This window comes from Carya illinoinensis, chromosome 5 (genome assembly GCF_018687715.1).
Source record: "Carya illinoinensis cultivar Pawnee chromosome 5, C.illinoinensisPawnee_v1, whole genome shotgun sequence".
Classification (NCBI taxonomy): domain Eukaryota; kingdom Viridiplantae; phylum Streptophyta; class Magnoliopsida; order Fagales; family Juglandaceae; genus Carya; species Carya illinoinensis.
In genome coordinates, this window is record NC_056756.1 from 15,336,483 (window position 1) to 15,360,543 (window position 24,061).

The 24,061-nt window shown below is 33.9% G+C and overlaps 1 long non-coding RNA gene across 1 annotated transcript; it reads right to left on the reverse strand.

Moving 5' to 3' along the window:
- Nucleotides 1-2,853: 2,853 nt before the first annotated feature.
- LOC122311610 lies at nucleotides 2,854-6,777 on the reverse strand. Its single transcript, XR_006242820.1, has 4 exons — nucleotides 6,505-6,777; nucleotides 4,670-4,737; nucleotides 3,418-3,477; nucleotides 2,854-2,982 (listed from the first exon to the last, which is right to left on the reverse strand). It is a non-coding gene; the product is annotated as an uncharacterized LOC122311610 (long non-coding RNA).
- Between the last annotated feature and the right edge of the window lie 17,284 nt (nucleotides 6,778-24,061).

The following is a 24,061-nucleotide window of genomic DNA, read 5'->3' on the forward strand; positions in this document are numbered from 1 at the left end:
CCTTTCTAAGGTACCCAGGTGGAGGTCTCATGTGAACTGTTTCATCCAAATCACCATAAAAAAAAATACATTATTCTCATCCAAATGCACTAGGTGCCAACTATGAATTGCTGCTAGGGATAACAAACGCCTCATTCACCATTTTTGCAACTGGGTAAAAGGTTTCCACGTAGTCAAGCCCTTCCCTTTGAGTAGGCAACTAATCTTGCCTTATATCTCTCAATTGAGCTATCAGCATTAAACTTAGTTTTATAAACCCACTTACAACCGATAGGATTTTTATCTGGTGGTGGTTCAGTGAGAGTCCATGTATCATTTGATTCTAAGGCAGCTAATTCAATGGACATAGCATCTCTCCAATGAGAATGCTTGACAGCTTGGTGGTAGAAATTAGGTTATATTTTAGATGAAACAGAGATGCTTAAAGCTTTATGAGAAGAAGACAAATGTTCATATGATAAAAATTCAGAAATGTTGTATCTGCTACTTAAAGTTTTATCAGAGCATCCAAGAGATGATGTGGTAGAAGTAGAAGCTGCTGAAGAGGCTAAATTGCAATGATACTTTTGCAAATAGTCGGGAGCTTTGTTTTGTCTAGTAGACCTTCTAAGAGGAGGAAAATGATTTACATCTTGTAATGGAGGAATTTGGTTTGAAGAAGGTGAAGAATCTGAGACAGGATTGAAATTATTGGACAAGTTAGGTGTAATCGAATCTAAGATAGGATTGGAATTACTGGACAAGTCATCTGAAAAATTTGATGATTGTGATATATGGTCTGAAATGGACTTAGGTAACACCAACTCAGATGGTATGCAAGACTGTTAAGAAGATATATCTCCAGAAGAGTTTATAATCTGAAAAGGAAATACATGCTCATGAAAGATTACATCTCGAGAAACAAAAATAATTGTGAGATGTCAAATCATACAACTTGTATCCTTTTGTTCCAAAGGATAACTAACAAATGCCTACTTCCTAGCTCTAGGAGAAAATTTTGATCTGTTATTGCTTAAGGTAGAAGCATAACATAGACAACTAAACACCTTAAACTGATTATAAGAAGGTGTATCACCATAAAGAATCTGTTGTGGTGATTTATTGTCAAAAATATGGGAGGATATATGATTAATGATGTGAGTTGCTGTCAAAACACATTCTCCCCAAAAATTTAAAAGAACATTTAATTAAAATTTTAAAACTCTTGCCACATTTAAAAGATGTTAATGTTTTCTCTCAGCTATTGAATTCTCTTAAGGAGTCTCAACACAAGAAGTTTAGTGTATAATTCCTTTGGAGTGAAAAAAATCTCTCATTTGAAATTCTAAACCATTATTTGTTCTTATGCATTTTATTTTCTGATGAAACTGTATATTAACCAGATTGTAAAATGCTACAAGAATATGTTTAACTTCAGACTTAGATTTCATTAGGTAAACCCAAGTTGATCAAGAATGATCATCAACAATCGTAAGGAAAAACTTGAAACCATCATGAGTAGGTACTGAAAAAGGACCCCATATATCACAAGAATTAAATGAAAATTTAAACTAGGCTTGTAAGAGTGAACTAGAAATGATAATTGCTTTTGTTTTGCCAATGGACAGATTGTACAATGATGTTCGTGTACAGATTTATTGAAATTAAAATTTGGTATTGACTTGGAAAGGAACAACAACCTCGAAGATGAGGGATGACCTAGTCTATTGTGCCACAAGTGATAAGCAGAATTATATATGGAATTTACACTAGATGGAAAAATGGAAGCAGTTGTACTGATTGATGGTTGTTGCAGAAAGTAAAGACCAGCTATCTTTCTAACCTTCCCAATCATCTTCCATGGGATAAGGCCCTGTATATAGCACATGTCAAGCAAAAAAATGAAACAACAGTTCTGATCATATCACTACAAGAAATTAGCCCTTTTGCAGCACTTAAAATCGTTGCAAATACACTGAAAAAACGCTGTAATTGATCAATTGCAGCGTTATTACCCTCCTTGCATGTTCGACAGTATAAAAGTGATATTTTTGATCAATAGCAACGTTATTGGAGAAACGCTGCAAAAGCTCTCTTTTGCAGCGTTCTTAAACCGCTGCAAAGGCAATAATATCACGCTGCAAAAGGCCACTCCATCTGATTGCTTTGGCGCTGCAATAGATCAATTGCAGCGAAATTTATCCTTGCTATATCATTAAAAAACGCTGCAATAGCCAGCCAACAACAGCAGCGCTACAGTTGGTTCGTTGCTTTTGTAACTTTTTGCAACACTTAAAATCGCTGGAATTGATCTATAGCCGCTGCAATTGATGTACCTCAAAAGCAACATATCATTTTAGCGCTGCTTTTGTTACTTTTTACAGCGAGTTTGGTACTATTTGCAGCGAGTTTTAAACGCTGGAAATACTCAATTACAAAATAAAAAAAAAAAATACTACTGAAACTGTAGTAGTTTTTTTACACTTACATATAATCTGCAAGATATTCATACATTCATACAAATCCACTTGCACACTGTTTCAACTAACAATTGTCTATTCCTTACAAGTCAAATGGAGCTCTTACATGAATCATATGTTCAGTACATAATTGATATACAACAAGTAGAAATATGTTCAGTACATAGGCAAGCAGAAACTTCAATATAAGATAAAGGAACTTCCATATTGTAGAAAGATAAATCAGGATAAACAACCGACTTCCCATCAGAATATATCACCTCAACTGGCTCAATTTCAAACTTTCTTTCACAATATTCTGAGAAGGTCGTCACCTAAGAGAACAGATAAAAACCTTTCAATCATCAGCTATAAATCAGAATTACAATCTGAAACAACTGGGAACTTCTTGATTACCATTGTGTTTAAAACTATCTTTGCTTTTGTCAGATCAGTAGCAGTGCATTCAATGAACACATTCTTCGTCTTAAGAGTGATTGCTGAATGTGCACCATTGATAATTGGGGGTAAAGACAAAACAGTTCTGCATCAAGAATAGAATTTTGCATTAAGAATAGAATTTTCAGGGGAAGAAAAAAGAAAGAAATGAGACACTAAACACCAAGCAGAAATAAAATCTATTTGGAAATAGAGAGTTTTGAAAATTCTCTTAGACTTTTTTCCCTCAATCCAAACTTCTTGACACCAAAATACAATCCCAAAAATAAATTTCATAAGAAAAACGTCTTACTTCCATGCCAAACAAAAATCAAAACTCAAAAACAATTGCATAATACTTGCCAGTACTCTCAGTAAAAGGAACAATATGAACTCAACATCTTCCAATCAAATAAAGCTCCAATAACTTGACACAAAATAGAGTAAATTGATAGAAGGGTAAATAAATAACAATAACTAAATGATTGCAGGTAAAAGAGACAAGAATATTTATAATTTCATAAACATTAAAGATTCATACCTTTTGTAGTCATATATCACAGGGAACACTGGTGAGTTCTAATATTGCATCCTCCCTGTTCTTCTCAAGGCCAAAAAGAAAGATTGCATCCTGATCAGTAAAACTATTAATATAACCAACATATGATCTTACTCCAATCACCCCACATGTTGAGGGTGATTGGAGTAAGATCATATGAGTGATTCAATGGATCTTTTGTTCTAATAAAAAAAGGAGTTCAGAAAAACACTCTTTGAACAAGAAACATACAGAAAAATGAACCAGCAATTGGAAGAAGTTTTGATACTATATTTGGGTATATATATATATTTGGGTATGATTACTATGAATGGAAAACAGTGGCCTTTTGAAACAACATATAGCTACTGAAAAACAAAAGGCTGAAATTTTAAGTGATTTAGGTATTAAATTTACTGATTTATTGCTGATTTATTTCCTCTGCTGCAGAATGAAATTATTTTCTACTTTGCTTCTATTTGGGATCAATTATCTAGCTACTGAACAGGTTTAATCATGAGCATATGAGGGGATTAAATGGTGGAGTGCTGTGTAAGAAGAAATGAAGAAATTCTTAGTAGAACTTAAGAAAACAGTAAGAGAATTCACAATAGGAATTTGACACAGAGTTGTGTAGATCTTTCTAGATCTCTTGTGCTTCTGGTTTGTGCCTTCTATTGGTACTTCGATTATGCTTGTGTGAAGTATATATTATGCATATTTGTAAGATGGTAACATTTAAGAGAGAGAGATATATATATATATATATATATATATGAATGTTATTACATTGATTAAAAGTTGTATAAGGACAATCTGTTGGATAAATCACAAACAAAGTAAGCAAGATCCCTTTTTAAACCAAATATGGTAGGGATGCAGCATGATCCAAGTGAAAGTTGGAAGCAGAAGGATCACTTTAGGTTAAACAAAGACAAGAAACTATACATTACATCAACATTGTTGGAAGAAAAATACAACTGTTCCTTTTTTTTATAAGTAAAATACAACTTTTCCTATTGATAAGTCAATGAAGGAAAATTGCAGAAGAGAAAACCAGTGAAGATATAATGGACGAACTCTTGGAGAGAAATTAACCAAATTGAAATTCCTTGACTCCCTAAAGTAAGGGAAAGAAAGGAGCACAATTATAAAGTACTGCAATCTCAATCAACCAAATGGAGTGATATTAAAGTACTTTTCACAATCTCAAAATACTCGAAACTAAAGCTGACAAGGCAGAAAATCATCTCACCTCTTCAAGCAGTAGATAGCATGAATTCTTCATGTTTCTACCTTCCCTCTACTTGGTTACACACCTAACTACATATTTAAGCAGTGAAACAAGAAACATTAAAAAAGCATGAGACTCTTGCAAAACATAATGAGGCTACCAATTTCACCAAGTCAAGCTAGCTTTTAAGAAACAAATTGACCAATAGCTACAGGATCAGCATGTCAACCAAAATGCTGGTGACTTGGCTTCGATGTGGCTATATTAACAGAATGATTGATTTGATCAAAGTTAAAAGTTTAGGGAGTAAAAAGTTAAAAATTAAAGTTCAGGGATTAATCTATTTAATGGGCAAACCACAATGGCTATTTTAGTATTTAACTTTAAAATGAAATATTGATAAAGAAAACTTTGAGGCACCGTAAGCTAAAAGCCTTGTCAAACACAGAAGTGTGGTAGCTACACTTACTAAGAGTACATGAATTACGTCTGAAAGGCAAGCTCTGAAAATATCCAGTCATGACAGTCTCAAGAAGATTGTTCCAACAAGCTGAGATTCTTATTTTCAGCAATTCCATTGCCATACATTAACCATTAAAAGAAAGACATTGACCAAAAAAAAAAATAGAAGAAAGAAAAGAATATCAGTACACTATCTGTCACTAGAGGCCACCAAAACACCTGGACAAAATCCACAACACAGTATACACAACTGGACACAAACAACTACACAATCTACAATATTTATTTACACAATCTACTCAAGCAATTTTCAAGAATAGATAAATGGATAATTTGAAGTCAACTCCCAAAAATATTAATCTATCTGCATGCTCATAGGTAAAGTGCTCTGCAAAACCTCATAGTTCCAAGCAATACAAACAGGAAGAATTTTTACTTCAGTGACTTTAGGTAATTGAAGTATAAGTAGTGAAAAGTTTACCTACTGCGTCCCTTAATTTTAAGAAACTAAAGGCTTAGTATGATAAATAATTTTTAAGGAATGAAAACAGATAAATCTCAATTCTTTGGATTAGTGAAATAAAGTGCTCAAGTCTCTTCACTTAAGCTTGTATGATAAATAGTTTTACATACATGAGCTAAACCATAATTGATGAGGTGTCACTCTATCATGTATATCCCACACAATAATTATTTCCAATTATATAAATGACAATATACTAGCTTCATATGTTATTTATCACTGTTTAATTCTCAATAAATCTAATGTTACTTACTAGCTAGTATATTGTTTAATTATATAAACAATATACTAGCAGTACTACAGACAGTAGTCTTCATTTCATATTATAATTATCATTTACCTTCCATTTAGTGGTAGCCTAACCAATAAATTAGAGTAAATCATTTGGTATGATAATTCAGCTAGGTGAGCACTTATGACATGAATTTAGGGATTTTGATGGTTCATTTCTTTAAACGCCATATTATGGAACAAGGCCATAACTTTTTTTCATTTCACTGAGAGATAGACATGCAGTCTGTTGTGGGGGTAAAGGGGGCTTTTTCTGTATACAATATCAGTTACATTCTCGATGGATAAAGAGACCAAGTAGGGATTTCAAGCAAAAATCAGTCAATCGGAGGACACACAAATTAAAACTATCACCCAAAAATTATGAACATCCGTATACCCACATCAACACTTAGCCAAAATGCAGACATATATATATAAATCGAGCAAGAAAGGAGATGATTTTAGATTCAAACATCTATCAATAGTCTAGAAACAAAAAGCTACCATATTTGTAAAGCAACGAGCGCGGGTGAAGAGGGAGAGAGAGAGAGAGAGAGAGAGAGAGAGAGAGAGAGAGAGAGAGAGAGAGCAAAGATACCTGTGGTGACGGAATGGGGTAACCCAAGAGTCGGGCTCGACAACGTCAACTTCAACTTCAAGGTAGAAATCGGTGTGAAAATCACTCCGATAGTAATCACCCACAAACAGAGCTCGTATGGGGAGGAAACGATGAATGTAACTTCCGCGGAAGGAAAATGAAGTGGAGGAAAGAATCTAGGGTTTGGGACGTAGTCGACGAGGGAGGTTATCCAAGCCATGATTCTCAAGGTGGGTGACCTGGGCATTGATGATTCTGAGAAATGGTAAGAACGTCGAAGTGGAAGAGAAGGGTACTCGGTAACAGAGTGGGCATATAATTTCGGGGGGGAAAATTAAAGTGCTCTTGCGATTTGGCGCCCGGACACAATAGCAACGAGATTATCCCGCTGCAACAAAACTTTCCCTATTACAAAGCATATTTTCGCTGCTCTTAAGTAATAAATCGCTGCAAAAAATTAAAGTTGATGCGCCCCAGCTTTAAATCGTAAATTGATGCGAAAACATTGCAACGAGTTTAATTTCGCTGTAAAAAATTACCTATTGCAGCGATTTTAATCGCAACAAAATAAAAAACGCTGCAAAATGTCATATTTCTTGTAGTGTATATAAATTTAGTTACTGAAATAAGGTTATATGCAAAAGTAGGAACACATAAAACATCTTTCAAAACTAAACCTTTTGTTAAATTGACAAAACCAAGGTGTGTTATTGTAACATTTTCTCCATTTGGTAATTTGACAAATGTATTGAGAACTAGAGTGATTGTGGTGAAAAGATTTATAGAATGAACAATATGGTTTGTAACACCCGTATCTATGATCCAAGTGCTAGAGAATGATGTGAAATTCTCATTTTTCATGGATGGAAAAGTGGAATGACAAACTGTTTTACCTGGGAAAGAAGGCATAGTGGATGTTAATAGTACATTAACTGCCTGAGGAGTGTTTTTGGGTAATTCAGTTGGTTGTGATTGAATTAGTGCCAATAGTTGTTGATACTGTTCTTGAGAGAAAGGCATGCAATTTTGATCAAAGGGTGTACTCGAGGGTTGAACCATAACTTGGTTTGTTGATGAAACCTTCCCTTTTTGTTTGTAACTTGGAGGATATCCATGTAATTTGTAACACTTGTCCATGATTGGTCATGCCACAGTGAGTGCACAATACCTTTTCCTTTCTGTACTATTGTTTTCCAGTGTTAACCTTCGATCTTTCAACTCTTTGGTTCATAAAGGCTACATTAGATTCAAACCCCACTCTTCCCATGGAGCCAACTTCTCTTTGTTTCTCTTCTTGAATTATTAAAGACAAAAGTTTAGTAATTGATGGTAAGGGTTCTAGTAGTAAAATCTGACCCCTACCATGAGCAAAATCTTCATTTAACCCCCATAAGAAATATGATTATATGTTGGCATTGTTGATATTCTACAAACAAACGAGCAGCCCCACCAGTATAGGTTCTAGATGCCGCACATGTACAACTAGGCATCTGATTATAGTTCATGAGTTCATCCCATAAGCACTTGAATTTTCGATAATAAACACTCAACGAGTTTTGATCTTGAGACAAAGAAGAAAGTTATTTTGCAACTGGAAAATCTGTGGTTCATTGCCTTGAGAGAATTGATGCTTCAACTCATCCCACATATCCTTGGCAGTTTTTGCATATACAATAGTTTCTCCAATATCCCTGACTACGGAATTAAGAATCCATGATAAAACCATACTATTACATCTATCCCATTTGGTATACGTCGAATCTGTTTCAACTGGCTGAGGAATTGCACCATTGATGAAGTTGATTTTATTCTTGGCCTTCAAAGCCATTTCCATTGATCGACACCAACTGTTATAATTGTCTCATTTGAGAAGATTAGATACCAAGATTGAACTAGGAGAATCTCCATTTTGGAGATGATGTGAACTAGAATCTTCTGCATTCGACGAAACACATGAGGAAGAATTTTCCATTCTTGTAGTGAAAATTCAAATCTTATATTGATTTCGAAGCAAAAACCTAGGTTTACTTCTCTATACCATGATACAACTTCAATAAAGAAGATAAAGTAGATTGAAGAATCTCGAATACATATACCATATGGGAAATATTATTGCTTCCATATTGCGAAATACATATACCATAGGGGAGTAATTATCTAACCAATCTCGAAATGTTACCCTCTTTCTTTTAGTGTGGAATATCCGAACTTAGAGAATTGTAAACGATTGCAGTAAACTATCTGTTAGTTCAATTCGCATGCCACTCAGTGTGCAGTGAGTTTACTTTTTTTTTAGAAAAGTAAGAAGGTATATTTCAAAGAATAGGCAAAATGCCACGTTCAGTACAAAGAATGTCCTACACTACGTAGGATCAAAAGAAATAAGAAACTCATGTAAATTTTGGCCATTAAAACTAATAGCAATAGCCCAAGTACTTCAAGTGTGCAGTGAGTTTATTACCAAACAACATACGTATGTAGTTAATAAGAAGGCTAGCTATTTACTTGTGAGAACATGTATATGAAAATTGGCAAGCTTTGTCGTTAGTCTATATATTAGTTGTTAACTACAGAAATCTTAACCAAGATTTCCAAATGATAGGCAAATTACTAACAAAAGCAATCACATTGAAAAGAATTGTATACCAGGTTATGGATAGACAAAATCAATAGCTTTTAGATAGTAATATTATAACTAGCTAGCTGATAATGATATATATGACAACAACAAAAAAAAAAAATTACTAAGAAAATAAATAATATTGTAAATAATACACAAAAATCCTAATGCGTACGTACTTTCCAAAATATTAATTCCTAGCCTATAATAAGTTTCATATTAATTAATCATCCATGCAATTAGTGGAGTATGTATATAACTCGAAAAGAAACAATTGTAACGTATATATGATATAAAATAATTTCTTTTTCAACACAAAAATGTATTTTTATGAAGGATGCTCAAACTAATTTATCTCATATATAAATTAATGAGTAAGTATCGAGATCATCATGATATGCATAGCTAGATATTCAAATACATTATTCCAAAGACTTTTAGCAGGCAAAAGTCTAAAATGATTCACAAACTCTGAAATATTGTCTCCACTTAAGCCTATCAAGATAGCAATGACTTATAATGCACAATAGATAGTTGTAGTAACCAGTTCAAGAAGCAAATTATAAAGATGCAATAAAAATCAAGACCAAAATATGCTCATACGGAGTAAAATCTTAAGGCAATTTTAATAGCTGGCATCTATTTAAAGACTAAGGAAAATACTTAGAGAATTTTGAAAATAAGCCAAACCTACATCAATGCAATGTTTTTTTGGAGGGAGAGAGATATGGAGATGCAAAACTGTAATTTAAACCACTCAAGGTTCATCACTACAGACCAGAGGGAGGACTACCACGACAAATGAGATGTGTAACTAACTTGTGAATAAAAACATTGATAGTTAGCCCATTCATCTTCAAAGGACCATCAAGTATTAAAAAAATGGGAAATAACCTTCCATAAATAGCAAGAAACAATCAAGCATGCTCATTTTCCAGCATGCCCAATAAAAAATAGCTGTCATTTTCCATCTGATGTAAGATTACTACTGAAGCATAGAAATGTCATTTTTTTTTTTATAATTTTTAAGTATGCAAAGAAATGACAGCTGTTTTTAGTTTAACACCATCAAAACTTTTGCAGTAGAAGTAAACTTTGCAGTATGGAGTAGAGATTCTCAATGATACAGTGTAAATTTCTTACAATGCCTACAGCTGCTTTCCTAATAATATATTGGATGTAAACTTGGTAAAGGATCATTATGAGAAGGGCTGACCTACATAGAAAGCATGAATGAGGGAGACGTAGGAACCAAGACATGGTAGGAGTAGTGATAACAAACCTCTGCTGCCTTTATCACGTATGATTATCCTTAAAGCTTGGTCTCCCCAGAAAATTTAGTCATCTTCATCTACTTTTTTTCCCTAAAGAAGATTGTATCATATCTTGGGCCAGTTTTCTTTTCCTGAATATGCAGTTGATTATTCATCCTAATCTACCCACAAACATCATAGGATATGGGAGGTGATCTATTTTTCCAAGCATCAAAGATGAAAGGGAGAAAAGAAGTAAAGTGCACAATGATGAGTGTTTTACTAAATAGCATGTCAAAAAAGGCTTACATGATGGCAAGTCTGTGTTTGTTTACAGTTTACTACCAAGTAGAAGCAGGGGGCATGACACTATAGAAAGTTAATAGAACTTTAAGATCATGATTTTTCCAGGTCATCTTGATTTGGAAAACTATTTCAAATGTAGTGTATATTTTCCATTTATCATTCACATTGCCATGCATGATGCGTCATATTCATCTATACATGCATATAGCACAGTGAACCAGAATAATGCAGACAAAACAAGGCTATCAGTTTAAAGGTCACAAACAAATACCATTCAAAGAAAAAATGTCACTACCAAGGCCAGATTTCTTCCTAGCAACATATATCAGATAGATAGACAAATTCATGATATGTTCATTTTAAAATCAAAGACAATAAAATCCAAGACAATAAAGTCAACCAACAGAACTCTTTACATCTTTCAAGCCCAAAGTTATCTATCAAATCTGCTCTAGCACAAGTGGTAGTCTGAAATTTCTTTGCACCTCATTTCATATCAGTTTAAAAACCAATTAACTTAACATTCAAACCAGGTCGACAGAGAAACTCTGTCACAAGTTCATTTGCTACCTGGGTATTACTTTACAATATTAGAATGATTTATGGATTAGAAAGATTATTGCTATCAGGAGTTTAAATTGGTGTCCGATACAAATAGTAATTTTAATTTCTTAGCTACAATTAAATTTGTAAAAAATATTCCCCCAATTATACATATCAAGAAAAACATCTAATCTTACACGGTATTTCGAATGCAAGCCTTATAGATACCTAATTGACATTAAGATTTTTGTCTGAAATTTAAGAACTAGAACTAAAGAAAGATAAAGGAAAATATAGATCATACGATATATAGATATATATATAGATATATATATATCTTTCTATACCTGGAAGCAGCAAGGGTTCCTTGGCTGATGGACCGTGGACGATCTGGAGAATGAGGGGCGGCGGGGGTGAGTGCGGGTTGATCGGCGTAGGGAAAATTGAGAAAAGGAGGCGAAGGAGCTATGGGCAACAATGGGGATGTGCCGTGGAGCTGGCGGCGGCAGAGTGCTATTCTAGAGAGAGAAACAGAGAAGAAAATGGAAATGAGAGAGATCTGAGAGAGGGAGAGTCAAAACGAGAGAGATGAGTGGCGTCGTATAGGGTGTGCCGCGGCGTTTGTAGGGGCCGTTGAGAGAGAGAGAGAGAGAGAGAGAGAGAGAGAGAGAGAGAGAGAGAGAGAGAGAGAGAGAGAGAGAGAGAGAGAGAGAGAGAGAGAGAGAGAGAGGGTTTTCGATTTGGGGGGTGGGGGAATATGGTGTCTGGAGAAAGGGGGAGAGGGCAATATCCCTGTAACTGGCCAGTCAAAGTGATTGTGGAAGTCAAGTCAAAGTAATCATCATAGCCTCCTCACTCTTTTCACTTTAGATTATTTTTAACATAAAGTATTTTTCACAAATTATTACTCGTGGACATGTTTTCAGTGGCAAAATGTATATTTTTTTCCCACGAATGGGTTTAGTGTCATAAAGTACTTATTTGCCACGGATGTTTATTTTGGAAAAAAAATTCATGAGAAATACCTAGATTTCTTGTAGTGCAGCTAGCATATTTGATTTTCAAGTAATTTGGGTAGAGCAGATCGATTATTAATACTTAATGTACGATCGATGATGAATTAATGTTTCATAATTTCATACACAGATATAGTGATTAATTAATGGAATTAATTAATAGGGTTATAAATATATATGCATAATGTATAAATATATATATACAGTGGCGGAACTACCTTATCTCTGCCTTCACAAAGTTTTAAAAAAATTCAAAATATACCTTATATTTTATTTATAATTTTATAAATATAGCAAATGGCCCTCCAAAAAAAATTTATACTCCCCATATATTCTTTAAAATTTTCTAAAATCTCAATATATTTCTCTAATTTTTTTTCCTACAGTTCCAAAATTTTGTATAATTTCTATATATTATTTATTTTCAAAGATGTGGCCTCACCAGAACTAAATTAAAATTAAGTTTAGAAAAAATAATAAACTTATTAGTATGTGTTAACGTGTATTTTCATCAACAGGTCAGAAGGGGAGAAAGATCCCCCAGGTGCGCTGAGGCGGCGGCTGGACCTGGGTTGATGATATGTGGGCCCAATGGTGCTAGGCTTGGGTGAGGTTGTGTGGGCCCTCGTTGGTCCGATGCGGTTGTACAAAGTCCATGTGAACGGCCATGGTATTGAATAGTATATGAATGAAGGAAAAATAGAGAGAAATAGACACACACATTTACTTGATTATTGCCTCGATGGAGGTTCGCCATTCTCTCAAGGGAGTACTCCCTTACAGGAGCTTTCTCGTGTGAGGAACGATGTTCGTTTATTCTCTCAAAGGAGCTTTCATTTATTCCTTTAGAGGAGTTTTCGTTCATTCCCTCAAGGGAGCATTCCGTTATAGGAGCTTTTTTACGCAAGGAGTGTCACCTTGCGGGAGGTTCTTCATTCATTCAGGGGAGTTTTCCCGCTCTCGGGAGCATCCTCGCACGAGGAGCATCACCTCGGGTGAGATTCATTCATTCTCTCAGGGGAGCCTTTGTTCATTTTCCAACGGAGAGTCCGAGTAAGGCTGTATAGGTGGAGTTCTGCATCACAAGTAGCAACTACGTTAGCAAAAACAGAATTTACACAAGTTTTGAGGAAAACAAATCAGAGTATCTTAGTCGTTGTAGCAGACTTTTTGCTTGACTAAAATTGACTGCTATTGAACGTTATTTCTTTTCCTCCTTGCTTTGCTTTACTTCTCTGTTTATCTTCTTCTTTCTTTTTCTCTTTTCATTCTTCTTCCTTTTCTTATTTCTCTTTACTTTTTTTTTTTTGGTTTTCATCTGAAATGGGGTTGTCCCTGGTTTGAGTATGACGGTTGATGTCGACTGCCCGCTTGCATCTAGTAGGGACTAAGCTTGTGGGGGAGTGTTCTAGTCGACAAGTCCTTCACGACAGTACTAGTACCCCAGAGTCTTTGTGGTGGTCTCATTCACACTGCCTGCTAGTCATTATGGTAATATCACTTGCGCTGCATGCGAGCCTTCGTGAGGATTCCACTCGCGCTGCCAGCGAGCCTTCATGAGGATCCCACTTGCACTGCTCGCGAGTCTTTGTGATGGTCTCACTTGCATTGCTTGCGAGCCTTCATGGCAGTACCACTCGAGCTACCTGCGAACCTTCGTGAAGGTCCCACTCACGTTGCTAGCGAGTCTTTGTTCTCACTTGCGCTAATTGCGAACCTTCATGAGAATTCCACTCGCATTGCCTGCAAGCCTTTGTGATGGTCTCACTTGTGCTACCCCGTGAGCCTTCATGACGGTACCACTCGCATGGCCTGCGAATCTTCGTGATGGTCTAGCTCACGCTGCTCGCAAGCCTTCGTGAGGATCCCACTCATGCCGCCCGCAAGCCTTCACGGCGGTTCCACTCGCGCTGCTTGCCATCCTTCATGATGGTCTCACTCGCACTTCCGCTAGGCTTCTTGGTGGCCTAGTGTTGCCTATAGGCTTATTCTCATGGCGATCTTCATTTTGTTCTTGAGCCATGGTCTGTGAGCTGGATGTATTACCCTCAGGCCTCATCGTCGTGCATGCTTGTACTGCCTGCGAGCCTTTTTACAATGATCTTCTTTGCGTTGCCTGGGAGATTTCTCAGATGCTTGTTGTGTTGCCCGTGGTTCATCTCGCGAGCTCCTTCATGGTGGTAGTCCGCAGTCTAGTCTGGAAGTGTCCCCGTGGTGGGGGTAGATAAAGCCGGCGGTCACCTTGTAGGCACCAGCCACCCTACTGCAACTCGGTGGGGCTAGGTCGAGGAGCCTCTCGGTCGTATAGCGAGACGCACCCTTTTGCTGGGATGCACAAAGCCTCCGCGTATGGTGGCCACCTCGGTGTGGACAAACAGCACCGACGGACCACGTGATGGCCACTGATCCTTCTCATTGGGCTCACGGTTTCACAGCTGTGAGCCCACACCGTTCCTCATACTATGTCACCTGCTCAAGTGCAATGCCTTTGGCCACTCAATGGCCCTGGTGGTGGTCAGTAGCGCCTTCGGGAAGGACAGGCGATGCCAGTGGGCCAAATGGTGGCCGCGAGCATCCTCCCTCAGTCACGCCGTTGATAGGTGTGACCGTTGCCTGCATGCAAAGGGTGGGGCGCACAATCTGCTCCGCCCACGGCCTCCGTGGATGGGGGACAACACGGTCTGCTCTGCCCTCGGTGGTTGATTAGGCTTGCAGTAGGAAGCCGCAAGCTCTTGCATGCCCTACTGCGCAGTCGTACACTTTACCCATCGCAACCTAGCTGCTGGGTGTGACCTCGCGGGAGGGGGAGCACCCCATGCTAGACAGAGGCTGCTAGCGGTCCATGAGGTGGCCACTGGCAGGCCGCTAGACCTCACGGCAGGCTATTGCAAGGCTTCTTGGGTGCACGGGCCATGTGCACCCGTGAAGAGCCATGCACGAGCATTGTACATGCCATGCATGGTTCCCACATGCGCCCATTAAGTGCACAATGCCCATGCACAGTTCCCCGATCTGTACACTGCGAGCATAAAAGGTGCAATACGCTCAACTGAGAAAGCTCACGTGGTCTTTTTAAAAAAATAAAAAATAAAAGTGAGAAAACTTAGAACACTTATCTAGAGAGTTTTGTTTCTAAAGAGCTTCATCTGTTCTTTGGAGATTATTCATCAAGCTAGGAAATCGTCCCTCTTCCTCTTTCTAGTGTAGAAGTAACTTGGTCCCATAGACGGCTCCAACTGTTAACATGTATTTTCGTCAACAGGTCAGAAAAGGAGAAGGATCCTCCTGGCGCACTGAGGAGGCGGTTGGTCCTGAGTCGATGATATGTGAGCCTAGTGATGCTGGGCTTGGGTGAGGCTGTATGGCCCTTGACTGGTTTGGTGCAGTTATACGGAGTTCATGCATATGACCATGGTAGTGAACAGTATATGAATTAAGGGAAAATAGAGAGAAATAAACACACAGATTTAAGTGGTTCGACACTAGGCCTATGTCCATGGGGGTTTGGAGAGGGAAGAATCCACTATATAAGCTTGGTTTACAGTTTCTCAGGGTCTCTCATCTTTACTGTACAATAGATTCATAGATATTTCTTTCCAGTTTGGACATTATCGCAGGATAACATGTTTGAAGGTTGAAGACGCCTTCCCGAGAAGCCTATATGAAGTCTGGTCAATAGTCTATCGAAAAGTCCCCCTAAGTCTTCTGTCCTTCCCCTTTTTGTATCTTTCTTCTCCCTTCTTTATATCACATCACCTTACTTCATCTCTTTTCTCTCATCTCTTGCCTGTAAGTCTGATATTACTTCATTTCCTTCCTTTCCTTGTCCTATACCCCTTGCTTTCTCCCTTATCTTGTCCTCCAATAAAACTCCCTTGGGTGGGCCTCGGTCTTAAGGGCCCTTGTGGGTCTATGTTGACAAAAATCTCACCTAGCAATATAGATCTCTAAGTTTTTTTTGTTATACAATATTAGATTTCTTGATATAGAATCCAAAATAAAAAAAATACAAGAAAAATCATTTTATGTTGATAATTTACATGAGATTTTATCCTCTAGACTTCATTGAGTAAAAAAAAAATATATTTAAAGTCTCAATTATAACATTATATATTTAATATGATACGAAAATATCTAGATTTTGCATAAAACTTGATAAATTAGCTTACAAACCAGAATTAAAGATGACCTTTTAAAAGATCACTTGATAATTTCTATGAAGAAAATAAATTTTAAATATTTTATTATAAAAATAATAATAAATTAATATTATTCCATGAAACATTATCGTCAGAAATTTAAAACATATATTAAATTGTGTTTTTTAGAATTATATATATATAGCAAATTATTGAGATATAATTTTATATATAGTTATATTTTATAATTTTTTACTTTCTTTTTATTTTAAATAAACGTGCCATACAATATAAAAGTTGTTCATCTTATAAAAGTTCTTAGTTTCACTGTGTATATATATTTATTAAAAGGTACGTAATGCATGTATTCTATTTTCTAAACAAAGAAAATAAAAAAAAGAAATTAAATTAAAGATAAGAAAGTGATCAATTGGGGCAAGTAAGATTTAGAGTGTATTTGGGTGTTAAAGATAGTTGAATAATCGTGAGTAGAGATTGAGGTTTGTGGGTTCTATTGAGATAAATTTAATATATTTGAATGTATGAAATATATTGAGTTGTTGATTTTTGAGTAGAAAGTTGAAAAATATGTGGGTTCCATCAATAATTGATTTTATTAATAAAAATAATGAAATATTGATTTCATTTATATGTTGTAGTGATAAATAGAATTATAATATTATTAGAAATAATTTCCAACATCTTTAAAAAATAATAAACCACAAATAATTTTTAAAGAATTTTTTGAACTCAAAATTGGTAAAAATCTATTTTTGATTATATAGTATTTTTTAAATTTGCAGGTGCATTCTTTTTTCTTTGGGGGGTACTCTAAAATTTATTTAATTCAATATATTTATAATTATAATAAAAATTAGAAATGAATTATTTTTTATGTGATAGGTTATATTATAAAATTATTTTTATTATAAAATAAATTTAACAGATTTTATGAATTCATGTCATTCTGTAAATTTATTTTGTATATTTTTTTATATTTATAGTAGTTTTAAAAAAAGACATGAGGAATAAATTATAATATACGAGAGAGAGGGAGAGAAAAGTACGGACATGTGGGAAGGTTGAGGAATGCTGACTGACTATCGGGTGGATGAGACGTCATTTCCTATATTGCTTCATACGATTTTAAGAATATTTGAAGTGTTTCACACGTATTTAGAAGGTAAAAATTCTCATCAAAAATTTCTCAGATCTTAGTATCGGTTTGGTTATTGAGATTTTTTATTTTAAATATAAAATTTTTATTTTATTATTATAATTTTTTAAATTTTTATATAAAATATAATAAATAATTTAATTTTTTTTTAATTTTTTTAAATTTTAAAATAATAATAATAATAAAATATAATATTTTAATATTTAATTTTAAAATTCAAAATTCTTATTAAGAAATCTCCGAGGAGAAGCGAAATTGGAAATAAAGACTCGGAAGAGGGGGGGGGGGGGGGGGGGGGGGACTGGGGTACGGCAGAGACAAAAGACTGACAGGAATGAACTTGGAGGATTAAAGAGGTGGGGGCAGCCGGGCTTTAATGAAATAGGTGATCCCATCCATCCAGTCTCCATCATGCTAAATGAACAGTATACTGTATAGAATTGAAAATTTGCTTCTGTCTAAGATGCTCACCGATCAGTACGCTCAGTAAGCAACTAAATTTTCGTCCTTTTTGTCAGAAAGTATCATTTTCTTTTTCAACCAGATTTGAGTAGAGAAATAGAAGAGAATGATTTTAAATAAAAATTAAAAATTAAATAAGATATTATTAATATTATTATTATTTTAAAATTTATTAAAAATTAAATTATTTATTATATTTTATATAAAAATATAAAAAAATTATAATAACAAAATGATGCGACAATATATAAAATACTTTCGAATGAGGATGAAAAAAATTTCTTCCTCAATCTTTTCGTGACCTTCTATTTAAAGTTTGAAGCGACGGAGATATAGGATGTGACTCGGTGACAGCTTCTTGTCAGAAAAAAGATGAAAGAAAATGGCAGAACAAAAAGGTTTAGACTATATTTAAAGGAATTTAATAGGTAATAAATTTTCTCTGTTTTTTTGCAGTTTTATGGTGCTTTGGTTGTGATGAAATGCGCAATAGTGACTTGTCTGGAGCGCGAAGCGAACGATACGGGCCAGGTAGGTAACAGTTTAAATTTTATTGGTATATATTTAATTTGAATTCAATTTATTTAATAAATGAGATATTTATAAATATTAATATAAATTTAAATATTGAATAAGTAAAATTTGTATAAATTCATTTCGATTCAATTTAAATTTATAAACAAAATTTGTATAAATTTGATTTGATTCATTTGAACTTGTTTTGAAATTCATAATATCTTTTATATATGTATGTATTATATATACTATAAGTTAATTATATTTTATATACTTAATCATATATTGTTAATTTATTTATAGTTTACCTTATTTAATACAAATATGTTCTTAAAATATGTATAGGATAATTTGTATAATAATATATCATACAACTACAACTATTAATTTATTATATTATCTATATGTATTAAATAGTTTAGTTTATATCTTGTGTATTATTATTTTAATTAATAAATAAAAGTTATTTTTATACAAAAAGTTATACTATAAGAATTTTGAATCAATATTATTTGGTTGAATAGTTAAATGGTTTGAATTTTTTTTTGTAAAATTTAATTTTTTTATTAATTAAAAGATAAGTTTAGAAATTTCAAAATAAAAAATTGAGGGAGTCGTTTGTTTATATTTAGTTGAGTTGGAGTCGAATTCGAACAACATTAATGGTTAACGAACCGAGTTCGAGTAAGGATATTCGAGTTTTATTTGGGTTTGAGCCAAGTTTGAGCGAGTAAACATGTTAATCGAGCTCGAGTACCCTATTCCAATTCGACTCGATTCGGTTCTAGGTCATGGTCCAAGGAACGACTAGGGTTATTAAGAGCTTGGTTATACACTAAGATAAGTTGAGATAAAATAATTGAAATGATTTATAAATAGTAATAAAATTATTAATTTAAGATGAGATGATTTTTAAAAGATTTGTGTGTTTGGATTCAGAAGTAAGATGAGTTAAAATTGTTTGTAAATAGTAGTGAATTATTGAGTTGAGATGAGATGAGTTGGTTTTTTAAAATTGTGTGTTTGGATTAGGAAGTAAGATGAGATGGCATAGTTTTAAATTAAGAAATGATTTTAAAATAAGTGTTTGCCCAAGGGAGTATTTCTCATTACAAACTGAGATATCTCTGAAACCAAACGGTTCCTAAATGTGTCTATCAAATATGCACACTAATATAAATGAGTTTTTTTTTTCCCTTCTATTTTTATTTAAGCATTTTTTAAGCATCCTTAACTATTAAGGAAAAAAACTCACTAATAGTCACTTCATTAAACATTAGAAAAAAATAAAAAAATAATAGATAAAAAAATTAAAATATATGAGTAGGCAGATAAATATTTAGACATAAAGGAATTAATGCATAAAAATAAATATATAAATGGACACGGTTTAATGTAATACATTAGATTAATATAAAGTTTTTATAGTAAAGTAGATCTAACGGATTCTATGAAATCACATAAGTTTATAAGTTTATTTTATATAATCTTTTTATGTATATAACAATTCTCTGATCTAATAACAGATTTAGCCTCTTAAATATATATATATATATAATAAAATAAGCAGCCTTTTCTTATTTTGTGTAATTATCTCATGAACATATAATAATGTACAAGCCAGGGAAAACAAATAGAGCATGCAAATTAACCAAAGGTCATATGCAACACCGGCATTAATATCACTCTAAACAAACATGAGGTGTAAACAAGTCAGAGTCTGAACGAGAAGTATGCCGATCAATTTCTATTGGTTTAATTTTAATTTGAAAAGAGTCGATTGAGCTGAGACTTATTATCGAGTTTTATTTTATATTCATAAATAATTTTTTTAATTTTTTAAATGAATCCAAAACTATTTACGGGTTATTTAAAGTCGAATAGAATGGAAGTCAAATTAGTTTTAATAGGGAAAAATATTTTAGCTCTAAAAAGGATTTGAGTATAAAAGTAAGTTTATAAACAAATTTAGATTAATGCAATACGTTAAATTATAAAATTATTTTTATTATAAATTAAGTAAATCTAACATATCTATCATATAAATTCATCTCAATTTAAGAGTTCTTTACGGTTATACACATGACGCTTCTCTTTGCCTAGTAACTCGGTATACAAAGCACCAAAAAAACATGTATGAATCGTACTTTACATTTTTGGCGCCATGTGGTATATGGAACAAAAGGGATAAAATAGTCATTTTGGATGACTGAGCCATGAATTTTGTTTGGATATAGGGAGCGCCTAGGAGACTAATGCGGTGACAATAGAATATTTACACCACCCAATTAATTTGTGACACGTATGGTCTTTAGCAAATGTAAAATAAAATTTGTTGTAGGGAACAAATCGACGTCATTTCCCCTTTGAAATCTGAGTTTCTCCCATCTTTCCTCACCCGTGAATCTCTCTTTTGCCTCTCTCTCTCTCTCTCTCTCTCTGTGAATCCAAAGGTCTTGTTCTCGCCAGTGGCGGAGCCACGTTGGGGGCAGGGAGTGGCCATGGCCCCCTACAAATTTGAAAAAAAAAAATTTATAAATGTTAATTTTTTTGATTTAATAAAATAATATTAATTTATCATATATTGATCCTTCATTTAAAGATTATTTTGTCCCCTCTATGAAATTTAATCTGATATAAAAATGAAATAAATAAAACACATTTCATATAAAATAAAATATATAATTTTTATTATAAATAAAAAAAAATTTAACTATAACTAGTAGTATTTCTAATATCTTTCCATTGTCTATATTAAAAGAGAAATAGTTAAGAATTTTAATTTAGATTCAATAATTGATGATTTTGTTTGTTTAAAAAAATGTAAGTTATAATTTTAGACATTCTGTATTTTTTTATTTAATATATTTGTATGAATGTCTTTATATTATTTCAATAATATATTGTTCTTGACATATCAAATATTTTTTTAATATATAAGTTGTATTAAACATATTTTTTTTATTATAAATCTTCATATCAGATTATTATATATCGTAAAAAAATTGTATAATAGTAAAATAAAAAATATTTTATATATATTGTTCTAATTTTATTTGGCCCCCCTATAATAAATTTCTGACTCCGCCACTGGACTTCTCGTCCCACCCACTCTCTCTCTTCTCCAGTCTAATTCTCAGCCCCCCTCTTCTTGGATCTTTACAAGTTTCCAAAATATTTCTCCTGTGACCAAATGCACTAACCCTAACAAGCCCTCCGCCAATGGTTTTGAAACCATTGCCGAGGGTGGTAACAACATGATGAGTTTTCTCCAGAATCTCACTAAATACATCCCATGAACTTTGGTTAGGGAAATGGACCCACATATGTGGTGCATTCTTTCCTTCATACATATTAAAACCAATCAAATTAAATATCTACTATTATGTCAGTATTTTCTTTGTAGAAATTGATCACCTCATGCATTGCCTGCCAACAGTATAAAATTAGTGTATCTTGTTATATAAGTATTTCATAATTTTATCTGGCCAGCTAAAGAAGAGGAATGTGAAAATGAAATAATTTGTTGAACAAAAATAATAGGATTTATGATGAAAAATATTGCATTTGTTTTTTTTAGTAAAGAATCATAGGAATGAGAATAGAAAATAGACCTTAAGACCTTCGGGTGAAAGGCAAGCTATACCACTAACTTAGGCAATCAGGATTGAGTTCGTGACCTTTGAGAAAAGGGAAATTGACGAGTTCACAAGGGAGAGGAGAGTGGATCTATTAAGTGTGTGTGTGTGTGTGAGAGAGAGAGAGAGAGAGAGAGAGAGATTAGACCTGTTGAGTTCACGAGATGAGATAGAGCAATTGAAGCCTTTAGAAGGATGAGAGACAAAAACAAGGGGAAATGTGTTCTCAACTCATACCCACGATAAATTACGTGAATCTCTTTCGTATCCGTTGTCTATTGGATGGTGTAAATTATAACTTTACCCCGAATCTGATTCGAAAGTTTTCTCTTGGATATAAGCAAAGTACAAAGGATCTTTTTGGGCATCTAGAAAACAAATGGGCCCACGTCTTCAGTACCATTATTATTGATAACATCATTCTACTACAAAAAATATGACTTTTCGAGACCAATTTGTTTTGCACTTAAACTTATTTTTGCGGGGAAACTATGTTGGTGCAAAACATTTTCATGTCTGATCCTCCTGGTTTAGATAGAGAGACTCCTCATTCTTTCTAGAAACCAATACAAAAGAGACACTGCGTAGAGGGAGGAGAAGTTTCGGCTCCTCTCTTCCTCCTCCCTCCTCTCTTTAGTTTTCTTTTTGTCTTTTTCTTTTTTGATATTTTCAAGGCTAAGTATATATGGAGGAAGGCCGATTTGCTTTTTTTGGCATTTAGTGATCACCACGCTCCCTACCGTAGGCTCCCAAGGCATTGACCCTTCAAACGGGCAAAAAATTTCATCAAATGAGAGGCGCATGAGCCACACACGCGATTCAAAGTTGGCGCGTGAATCCCACGCGCCTCTGCTTGGGGTGCTATTTTGCTCCCACATGTGGTCTTTTTGGATCCAAGCCACCGGTTACTTTAGACCTAATTGACTACCATACTCCTAGGGTGGCGCGTATTCTTCATGCGCCATCATAGTTACTGTGTTTGTAATTTTTTTTTACAAGGTTGAAAATGCGGATCTATATCTTTTCAAGATGTAATTCTTTATTTTTTCATATATTTTTAATGTCTGTACTGTCTTTTATTTTAGAAAAATAAAAAATTAAAAAAACACATTGTCTCTTGGACTTTGTTTATAGAGTATGTCCTTTGCTCCATTTTAGATGGAGTATAGGGTTTGTTTAACTTTGTCTTAGACAAAATTGTGCTGCTTCTCAAACTATGGGTCTATAGAGGTTTGTAGCAAGGACTAGACCATATCAGTCACGGTTGTATACTGTGAAGCTATTAATGTTGTAGTTGACTTGTAATATATGTTTTAGGTCCAGTTTATATTGTTCATTATTAATGAATGCAGTATGCTTTTATTAAAAAAAGAAAAAGAAATAAGCAAACAAATTTTTGTCCTTTTTGTCGAAAAGTGTCACTTTCTTTTTTTGTTTGAATAGTGAAATAAAATGAGATGAGTTTAAATAAAAATTAAAGATTAAATAAAATACTATTAAAATATTATAATAGTGCAATTTTGATTGCAAAAAGTCTTCTAGGTTTAGGGCTTATATCTTATAGCTTAATTAATAAATTTTACTATTAAAAAATTATTAATTATTCTGTAACTATATGTTTAAAATACTTTCAAACATATTAATTATTGATATTAAAAAGTGTTTTAATATATAACACACAAACAAGCTAATTTTCTATAAAAGAATTTTTAAAGCTAGTTAAGCACTTTTTAAGATTCTTACCTCAATCCCAAACTGGTCCTTAATTATGATGCATCTTTAGTCCTTTACGGGGACATTAGTTCGCTGCTAAATGCATTTCCAAGTATTAAAAAGTGTTTATAAGCTAATTTATTAACATGCATGTCAAAATACATGACCCTAGCA